Source organism: Tamandua tetradactyla, chromosome 2 (genome assembly GCF_023851605.1).
Source record: "Tamandua tetradactyla isolate mTamTet1 chromosome 2, mTamTet1.pri, whole genome shotgun sequence".
NCBI classification, from domain to species: domain Eukaryota; kingdom Metazoa; phylum Chordata; class Mammalia; order Pilosa; family Myrmecophagidae; genus Tamandua; species Tamandua tetradactyla.
Genome location: NC_135328.1, coordinates 55,226,093 through 55,235,823, shown reverse-complemented (window position 1 = coordinate 55,235,823; position 9,731 = coordinate 55,226,093). Strand labels below are relative to the sequence as shown.

The window sequence follows — 9,731 nt, the reverse complement described above, 5'->3', positions numbered from 1 at the left end:
TAGCAATTGTTCAAAGGTCTTCTGAACCACACAAGCTAGGCCAGCTAGTATAGATGTAAATATGCATTAATAGGATATTATTATAATTATTATTATATTATAATCCCAAGTAGAATATACAGCAAAAAGTAGAATAGTGGGCAATTTTAATTTTCTTTTTCATGCACTTCTGTATTTTCTAAATCGTCTGTAATATGTCAATATAACTTTTGGGATCAGAAATAAGTATCCATTTAAGATGACAAATAAAACAAATCCAAACCTTGTCAAACTGGAGAGAGATGTGATTTGGTAGATTTGGGGAGATCTTGTGTTGCTTCTCTTGCCAACCTGTGCTGTCTTTTTAATTTCTAGTGCTCAGCTCTTAACTCTGGTTTTTGGTAATTTATTAGTCAACTGGCATTCAGTGGTGCTCTGCCTTGGCTGCCTACCCGCCCTTCTTCACAGCTTCCACATGGGTTTGGGCTTCACTCCCCCTGGGTGGCCCCAGACAGGCCCGGCACTGGCAACCTGCACAGAGCTAGGCACATTCTGGGCAGGCACTAACTGTGGCTTGGCTGCCTGATTGATTCATTAGTCTAATGGCAACACATTGCTGGGATGCTAAGTTTGCTATTTTCCCAAAATGTTTTGAGCCTTTTCTCTTGACAACTGTGCTCATTGCAGTCATGGTGAAAACAACAAAATGAAAAGGAACCTCATGGGCCACACAATTCTAAACGAAGTAGCGAAACATTTGGTTTCTCCTGACTGTCAACACAATTATAACCACAGAGAAAGAAAATGAAAGGCAAGCCTGAGATGGCTCAGTTTGTCTTGGAGAGTGGGGCAAAGACTTGGAAGCTTCTAGGCACAAGGATGCCAAGACCTCGCTGGCTGAGCAGGGGCTGAGCGGCTGTGAGATATGACAGTGGGAGCAGGTTGCAAAGTTGGTGATGCGTGAGTCCTTAGCCAAAGAGCTGCCAACCCTAGAAAGAACGCCAGTGAGATTAAGGAGACCCAGGGTGGGTGGCTCTTCTTCCCAGCACAGCAGATGATGGTTCTCTGGCTGCCCTTGAAGTTCTTTTCCTCTCTGGGGGCTCACATGAAACAAGAGAACTGAACAATGTATTATTTTCGAGAAAATGAAATTAAGATTTCTGGAGATTCCTTTGGATGGCTGATTCTCAAACAGGGAGAAGGAATGCCATCTTGGGGGTGTTATCAGAGTCTCAGAGCTTTTTTGGTCTACTTTCTTTCCTCACTTCCCACAGATTCTACTTTTGCAGCCTTAGGGAAAAGTGGGCTCCCACTGCCAGCTATAGCAGTAAGCTACTATTACTGATGGAGATGTGTTAGCCATTCATTCAGCAACTATTTACTGAGCACGTACTATGTGCCTGGTCCTGTAATAGGCTTTGTGTGGATTGGAACTAAATCCCTGTGGTGTAGACTCTGTGACAAAGAACAAGTATAGTTACGCTATCACTAAAGTTTTGTTTAACTACGTTTTCTCCCTTTTCCTGATATTTCTGTTTTAAAAGGACAGGTAAAATAATAATGCCCACCACTGATTAGGGCCTCCAATGTGCCAGAAGTTATGCCACTGTGGCATGCATTATCTCACTGAATTGTGACAAGAATGTTAAGAAGTGGGTATTCCTCCCCCTGTTTTACAGAGGAAAAGCTAAAGCTCAGAAAAGGTGAACAAGTTACTCAAGGTCACACAGCAAGTAAAGGGCAGAAAAAGGATTCTAACTCAGGTATCTCTGATTTCAAAGCATGTGTACTAAGACCTGGGAACTCCAAGTGCGGCCTGGGCACCAACAGCATTGGCATCACGTGGGCACTTGTTAGAAAGACACCTGCTGCATTTTAATAAGATATCGAGGTGATTCATTTGCACATTAAAATTTGAGAAGCAGTGAGCCGGGCAACTCACGTACAAAAACAATTTCACTCTCAAACATAGAAAATACCTTAGACATCACAATGATTCATGATATTTCTCCGCTGTTCTCAAAAGAGCTTCTCAAATGTTACAATACAGCTTTCAAAGACAATTTACCCCACCCCGAGTGAGAAAATATTCAAATTGTAAAGGTTGCCAGGTCATCTTTATGCACTGTTGATGTGCCCTATGGTCCCCTTGCATGCTATTCAGGAAGGATTACACAACCAGTGTGTGAGCCGGGGATGGTGTACAAGAGGAAGGGGGATTTTAGTTACAAAGCTGGGTGGCTAAGATTGCATGCCCTGGTGCCACAGAGAAGGGCTAGAGTACACGGGCCTTGTTTCTAGGAAACAATTGACAGCAGTTATATAATGTAAATGGTCAAATTCCATTTTTCCCTTTCTCTTGAGATGCTCGGATGAGCTATTGCTGACCTACTGTTTTTCTATATGTGTCTAACAACTGCTCAGTTCTATCTTGGGGTGCAGAGATCCTAATAAACCCAGAAATCACTGGCACGAGGATACTCACAGGTTAAACTAAACCAATAAAGTTACCACAACTTACGTAGCCTTTCAGGAAGTCAGAACCACTGCTAGCCCACACTGCAGCATCTCCCGGCAGGTTAGAAAATGTGCCCCTCCAGGCACATGCAGGTCCAAGCCATGTTGTTGAATTAAATTGGCAAATGAACTGCAGAATGGATTTCAGCTCCCACTTGCCCTCCGGGCCTGGAGCTTTTGTGTAGTAAAGACCCTGCACAACCGCACATGGCATCCCTGAAGGAAGTAGTCATTTGAGATCAATTGTGAAGTTGGATTGTCAGCTACACCAGAATGGAGACAACATCTGTCTGGTTCACCACCGTATCCATTGTACCCAAGGACCTAGCTCAGTGCCTGACTCAGAGTTGGGGCTTAATTAAATATATGTTGGGCAGATGGATGAATAAATGAAGAAAGATGGGGTTAATAGCTCACCAGGCTTAGACATACAAAGTCAATGGCCTTAGAGAGCATGGGTGAAAGTAAACTCATGTGATTGCCTTTGTCCCCTGCCACTTTTTATCCCCTTAAGAGACCAATACCGCCTGAAAACCCTCTGTTACAAATGGACCTATGGTATTCTGCCTTTTAAAATCTTTAAGGCAACCCTTTATGAAACTGTTCCATTAGGGCTCTTCTTCCTAGATACATAAGTCATATAAGGCAAAAAATATGCACGTCTTGACTCTTGGTAAGTAAGACATGGAAGTAAACAATTCTGATTCTCTGAATGGTATAGTCTAAAAATTCTTATGATAATTTTCCTGGGGAGGGTTGAAGACAAATCCAAGAAATCAAGAAATAGTTAGTAGAATTGGGTCCCTTCAGGTCCAATATCCCAAAGCTCTTCCCCATGTCTATGGAAATAAAAGCAAAGATGCCTTATGTGAAAATCAGAAACCACATGGCTGGTTCATGATGAAAAGATGGAGCCTATCTCATAAACCTTTCTGGATAGACTGGCTGGAGATGGGAAGGGAGGAGCAAAGACGAACAAAAATGTGTATTTTCACCAAGACATTGCAGACAGGTGCTAGGAATATTCAAGTCCTCAGGAGCTCAAGATGCTTGCCCAAAGCTTCCCCAAGTGTGTTCTAAGGAATTCTTAGTTCTAAAATTCTCCACAAACGAAACTCATGGGCTGTGTAACTAATTAGCTTTGCTGGATGGTAATAGACATGACACATGGCGGGTGGGGGGGTTGGCGTGGAGAATCCAGGGTGAGATGAGTTTGGAAAATGCTGAATTAAACAAAGAAAAAAATGCATGGATGCCCCAAACCTTCATATTCATTATAAATATCCCAAAGAGGGCTTCTTATACCTTTTGACAGTTGCACTCTCTTTTTCAGGAAGCATCACAGTGGATTAGAATTTCTTAGAACACACTTGGGGAAGCTTTGGGCAAGCATCTTGAGCTCCTGAGGACTTGAATATTCCTAGCACCTGTCTGCAATGTCTTGGTGAAAATACACATTTTTGTTCGTCTTTGCTCCTCCCTTCCCATCTCCAGCCAGTCTATCCAGAAAGGTTTATGAGATAGGCTCCATCTTTTCATCATGAACCAGCCATGTGGTTTCTGATTTTCACATAAGGCATCTTTGCTTTTATTTCCATAGACATGGGGAAGAGCTTTGGGATATTGGACCTGAAGGGACCCAATTCTACTAACTATTTCTTGATTTCTTGGATTTGTCTTCTTGGATTCAAGAATTTTAGATTGGTTTTAAGGATATTGGGCCTTTTTAATATGGGACTCAGATGTTTTGATAGTACATCTCAAATGTGTTTTACTTGTGAGAGCCCTGTATAACTTGAAGACAGCCATTGCGTTTTGAAAGGGGGCTAGAAGAAACCAACAAGGGTCACCTGCCATTGTCCTGTGCCCATCCCAGAAATTACCGTCTGCTATGTTCCTTAAGCTCTTCATGATTGTTCTTTGTGCCTCTGCTGAGATCCAAGGTGTTAGAACCTGCACAGCTAAGTTCTGTCTGGAGTCTTGCTCAAATCTTTCCTGGCTCTAGGAACCCAAACCTCCCTGGAGTGACCCTACATGAACTTTATGTGTGAGTATGTGTGTGTGTGGGGGGGTTTCCAGGAGTTGTTCTCAAGGGAATCATTGACCCCACTGTGATGAAGGGCAGCATTTTCTTGAGCCCCTAAAGCTCCCCTGCCAGTTCCTGCAGCCTGCCCTTGAGATCCTCTCTTTGTAGAGGAATCAGAGAGCCAAGGTCGATAGAGGACAGAGAGTGTCTTCAGCTGCAGTTTAGAGCAGGCCAAATTGTATTCACATTTACGGTGAGTTCAGGAACAACCACACGTCTTCCATGAAAGCTGGAATGCAATCAGCTCTGTATGCAAGAAAGGGTCCTCCACCCCCACTCCATCTCCTTCCAGCTCTCCCTCCCTACCTTCCCTGTCCAGGTCCAACCCAGGCAGCTTTGTTTCTCCTGAATTGACTCCTCCACTGGGGTGGCCAGGCCTGCTGGGAGGACTCTGAACAGTGACAGGTGCCCGCTTCCCCTGCAGCAGCCACTGTGATCACTGGGGAGGGCAGAGGGCTGCCTGGCCTGGCCGGACCTCCCACAGGTTTGATGTCCTTTGCTGAGATCATCTCCCTCCTGTGATTTAATGAAGCTGAAGTCAGAGAAAATCCGGAAATGCAAGAGGGGCCACCTCTTCCCAGAATCCACCAACTACTTCCTTTTTCAGTGAGCATCAACATTCTTCCTTTCTCCCCCTTAAAAAAAAAAAAGGTAAAGTAATACATGTACTTCCTGTAAAAAGCTGAATAGGTGGGGTGGGAGCAGAATACCACTCAGGTGTGGATCTGATCCTGTGTCAGCGTCTCAATGGACGCTCGATGGGATATGGCAGGCTGTGTGGCCCAGAGGGACCTGACCGTGAGCAGCTGCTAATGGACCTGGTTGCTGACAAGGGACTCTGGACTGAGGTCACTCAGGGTGGCAGGTGGAGCCAGAGCCTTGCCACTGGCGACCGCACTGGTGCAGAAGAATGTCTCATCCCAAAACCGAGCAGAGGACAAAATTTTGGATACAGTCGGTGTGTTTGAAGTGCCAAAACAGAATGGAAAATTTGAGACTGGACAGCTTTTCCTTTATAGGGTTTTTGGATACTGAGGCATCGTCTTATTTCCTTGGCAGCCCAGATTGGATGACCAGGATGTGGCTTTTGCAGCTCTGGAAAAAGTTGAGAATCCTGCAGGCCACGGCTCTAAGGAGGTGAAAGGCAAAACTCACACTATCCGGAGCTGATTGATGTCTGAGACTGCCCACTTACATCTCAGAGACCTCAGAAGTTGTTACCTTTTTGGCCACCCAGGGTGATAGCCAGGGCCTCGATGCCCTTCCAGGCCTGGACGATGTCAGCCTGAAAGCATCCTCCCTCAACCACCATGATCGGGTTCCGAGGCGACAGAAGCTCTTTGAAAGATTTCTTCTGTATGACCTTTTGCAGGAGATACTAGGGGCCTGGCAGGAAAAGATTTGCCCCTGTCTGGAACTCTCCTGTATCCAACAGGAAATAACTAAGACACACGGGAATGCACAGAGCCCGGAATTCCCATGTCTGCTGGTGGCACTACAGAGAACCTGGACAGTGCCATGGTGCAGCTCCAGGACTGCCACTTGAGCATAGGCAGCCTGATCTGCACCTTGAGGTTGCAGGGTGGTGGGCAGGGAGCTAGCATTTTCCAAGGAGCAGCCCACACTCCAGAGCACAGCCACGGCTCCCCGCAAGCTTCCAGTGGGCACATGTGTGGCCCGTTCTGCTTTGAGAGGCCTGGTGGACACTTTGATGTCTGGATCCCTTCTTTTCCCTGGAAAGCAACAAAAATGAGAAAACATTCCCTGAGGCCCTGTGCTCCCAGGTGCGGCCCCTCTGAAGGAGCGCTCTCCTTCCACAATTGCTGCATAACTCTTCTCTGCCCCCATCATGGGCCTTGATGGGTTTCTTAATTGTTTGCTCCATTTGATAGTGTGTTTGTTTGTGTATGCGTGTGTGTGTGTGTATGGTGTTTCTGGTGGAAGGATGTAACTGTTTCTTCCACAAGACCCATGGAGGGCTCCTCCAACCCTGGCTTCCTGGAAAGCCCTGCCTACACTGTGTTCCAGCAATTATTTCCACCAGGAACTTTCTGTGTTCACCTGCCATGGACCTGGAGGAGTTTCCTGGCTCCATTTTGCAAGTTGTTTAGAATGTGAGGATTGGGCAAAAAGTCAGTGCTCTCCAGGCAAAAAAAAAAAGAGAGTCAAATAAATTGAAAAAGCTTATAATTAAAAATAGCCCCACTCACTGACCCTAATCCTTTGCCCCAAAGGCAGCCACCTTCAACTCTTAGTTCTATCTGATTTTTCAGTTTTAGTCATCATTTCATTAACTTCCCACTATAGGAAAGGAAGATTTAGCTCTTACACTGCACACGCACACACATTCCTACACACATATGCACTTATAGTTCTCCTCTACTCATTGTCCTAATATCATACACTCTAGTTAAATCAATATTCAGTGTTTACTATCTTATGATTTATTTAAATATTGTTTGCCACAGACCGCCCACTGTATTATCATTATGATTTTTTCTAGTTTTGTTTCTCAGAGTTTAGTGACTTTTGGGGGGTTTAAACTTTACTAGTTTTTGTAGCTATCTCTAATTTATCTCCAAACTCTGCATCATAAGTCTGAAGTTCTTGTTAACGTAACAAATGTCCTCTGGGAATCGGTTTCATGATTGTCTTTGATCCCTACATTCTGGGTCCCACTGGGACACCTGTGGGTCCCAATGCTCACCTGTAACTGGGGTCTTCTGTATGCTTTAGCCTCCCTCCTGCATTTCATCCCCCCGTTTCCTGGATACTCTGTCTTCTGCTTTCTTGATCACTGCTCTCATTTTGATGGAGCACATCCCTTGTAGCTTCTTAGAAAGTGTGTGTGGGAGGAAAATTTGGTGAGCCATTATTTGGATAATGGGTTCAGTCCATCATTACCCTTGATTGATAAAACTATCAATAAATTCCAGGTGGAAAAATTTTTCCCTTGGGATTGTGAAGGCTCTGTGCCATATCTTCTAATTTCCAACAATGTTGTTAAAAAGTCCAGTGTCTGAACCCTGGTCTTTTGCGTATGACAAGTTTTGGGCAGCTTTTGATATATCTTGATATGCTTCTGTGCGGGGCACCCTGATGACTCTTTCAATACAGGAACAAGTATCCTATATTTCTAGAAAATTGTCAAGTATTATTTTGTCAATTTCCTCTGCTCTTTTTGCTGGAAATTCTATTTTTTAGGCATTGAACTTCCTGGACTCTCAAGCACCTACGATGTAGCCAGGCACCATTAGACCATTTGCACTTGTTGCACTTTGCTGAAGCTTTCCTGAGCCTTCAACTCAGGATGGATCCCATTTTTCAAATTCTCCCATATCCTTACTTTCCCTCGTTGTCTTCATCATAATTCTGATTTTAAAAAAATGATGAATGTGATTACTCATTCAGACCTCTTTACCTACTAGACTGTATGTTTGATGAGGGCTGGGATGGCGGATTGGGTCCATTTCATTCATCCCTTTGGTTCAGCAGATGCCGATAAGTATATGCCAGGTAAATGACTAAATGAATCAAATAAATTGTAATCCTGCACAACCTGTAAAGTGGGAACCACTACCCATTTCACAGATGAGGAAACTGAGACACAGTGAGGTTCCATCATTGTCCCACGGTCACATGGATTAGAAACAGGGCAGAGCCCACAATAGGACCCAGCACAGTCTGTCTGGGCCCTAACATCTGTGAGCTCGGCCACTGAGCTAAAGATTCCTCTCTAGACTGTCTGCCCCTGTCTCTCTGTCCCTGCCCCTTGCTGACTTCTGCCCAGAGACCTGACATTCCCGGAGGAAGGAACATCTTAATTAGGCCACCGTGCAGCTGTTGAGGGAGCTGCCTGGTCCCCCGTGGAGGTGGAGGTTTCAGTAAGAAGCCCTCACTCTGCAGGGCTGGGGGCGAGGAGCTACAAGATTTGTCAAGTTGTTCTGGGATCCTTGGAAATGGGCAGCGTCCCAGAATCATGGTGTCGTCATCGTTATTATTGTTTTATCTTATCTGTTCTGGAGAACAACCATTTTGAGATTGGGCAAAAATACAGCCTAATATATTTAAACATATATATTTTTATTTTTATATAATTTAAAAATAGACGCATTGATGTACATTTTCCAAGTGCCTGCCTGCTGAATTCCTAATGTAATACAACATGACTCAGAGCTAAATTTAAAGAGAGAAGCACATATGTTTAAAGCAGGCACCAACTTCCAATCTGAGGAGAAACAGAGTCAGAAGTATTTTTTTTTAGCGTTCAAGTGGACTGAGTGCAAAGTGAATTATCTCCAAGCCATCTGGGAAGTCTGGTGTTTTTCAGTGCCTTCACAACTCTAATTTTAAGCCGTTATTTGGCCTTTAAATAACAATGTCTCTTCTTTCCATTGGAATTTGCACCAGATTCCGCATTTATTGCGCTATTGACTCCAAAAAGAGACCTATCTTTGAGAGCAAAAAGAGCAAAAGTTATTGAGCGCATTACTCTGCAGATTGGCTCTGGGAAAAAACAGCAGTCTGATATTTTCAAATGAAGTTTGACATATTCTGGGACGGCATATTGCACTCACCAAAAACAAGCTGGCTGTGCCCAGAGGGGAAAGCTTAATTAAAGCCCCCTTCACAGCATGCAACTCGAGGAAAAAGACTCAGGGTGCACTGCAAATGACCTTCAAATTGTTCCATTCACTAATGGTCTTTGATTTTCACCTTGATATTCAAGGACAGTACAATACAATTACGGAATCATAGCTCCCAAGGTTTCTGGTTTAACTTACCAAGCAATGTTAGGAATCCCCTGCACTGAATCCCAGATAAGTGTCCACTTAATTTTTACTTGAATACTTTACTCATGGGGAACTCATTGCCTACACAAGTTAGGAAATTTTTTGAAATATTAGACTAACATCTTCCTTCCTGCAGCTCCCACAACTGTTTTTCATTCTTGCCACTAGGAAACACAGGAGTCCTTCCCTGGTTGATGAGAGTGTGAGTTGAAGGTCCTGCTCTCATCTTCTCATTTCCAAATTAAGCATGCCCACCTCTTCTAAGAAAAGACATGAAGATTTGGACAGGCTCTCTCTCCAATACAAAGAAAGTAATTTTTCTGAAACCTGTGCATAGTGGACAGGACAGAAACAAA

At 44.1% G+C, this 9,731-nt stretch overlaps 1 pseudogene; it reads left to right on the top strand.

Annotated features, from left to right (window-relative positions):
• Positions 1-5,347: 5,347 nt before the first annotated feature.
• On the top strand, positions 5,348-6,381 carry LOC143656234 (polymerase delta-interacting protein 2 pseudogene; annotated as a pseudogene).
• Positions 6,382-9,731: the final 3,350 nt, after the last annotated feature.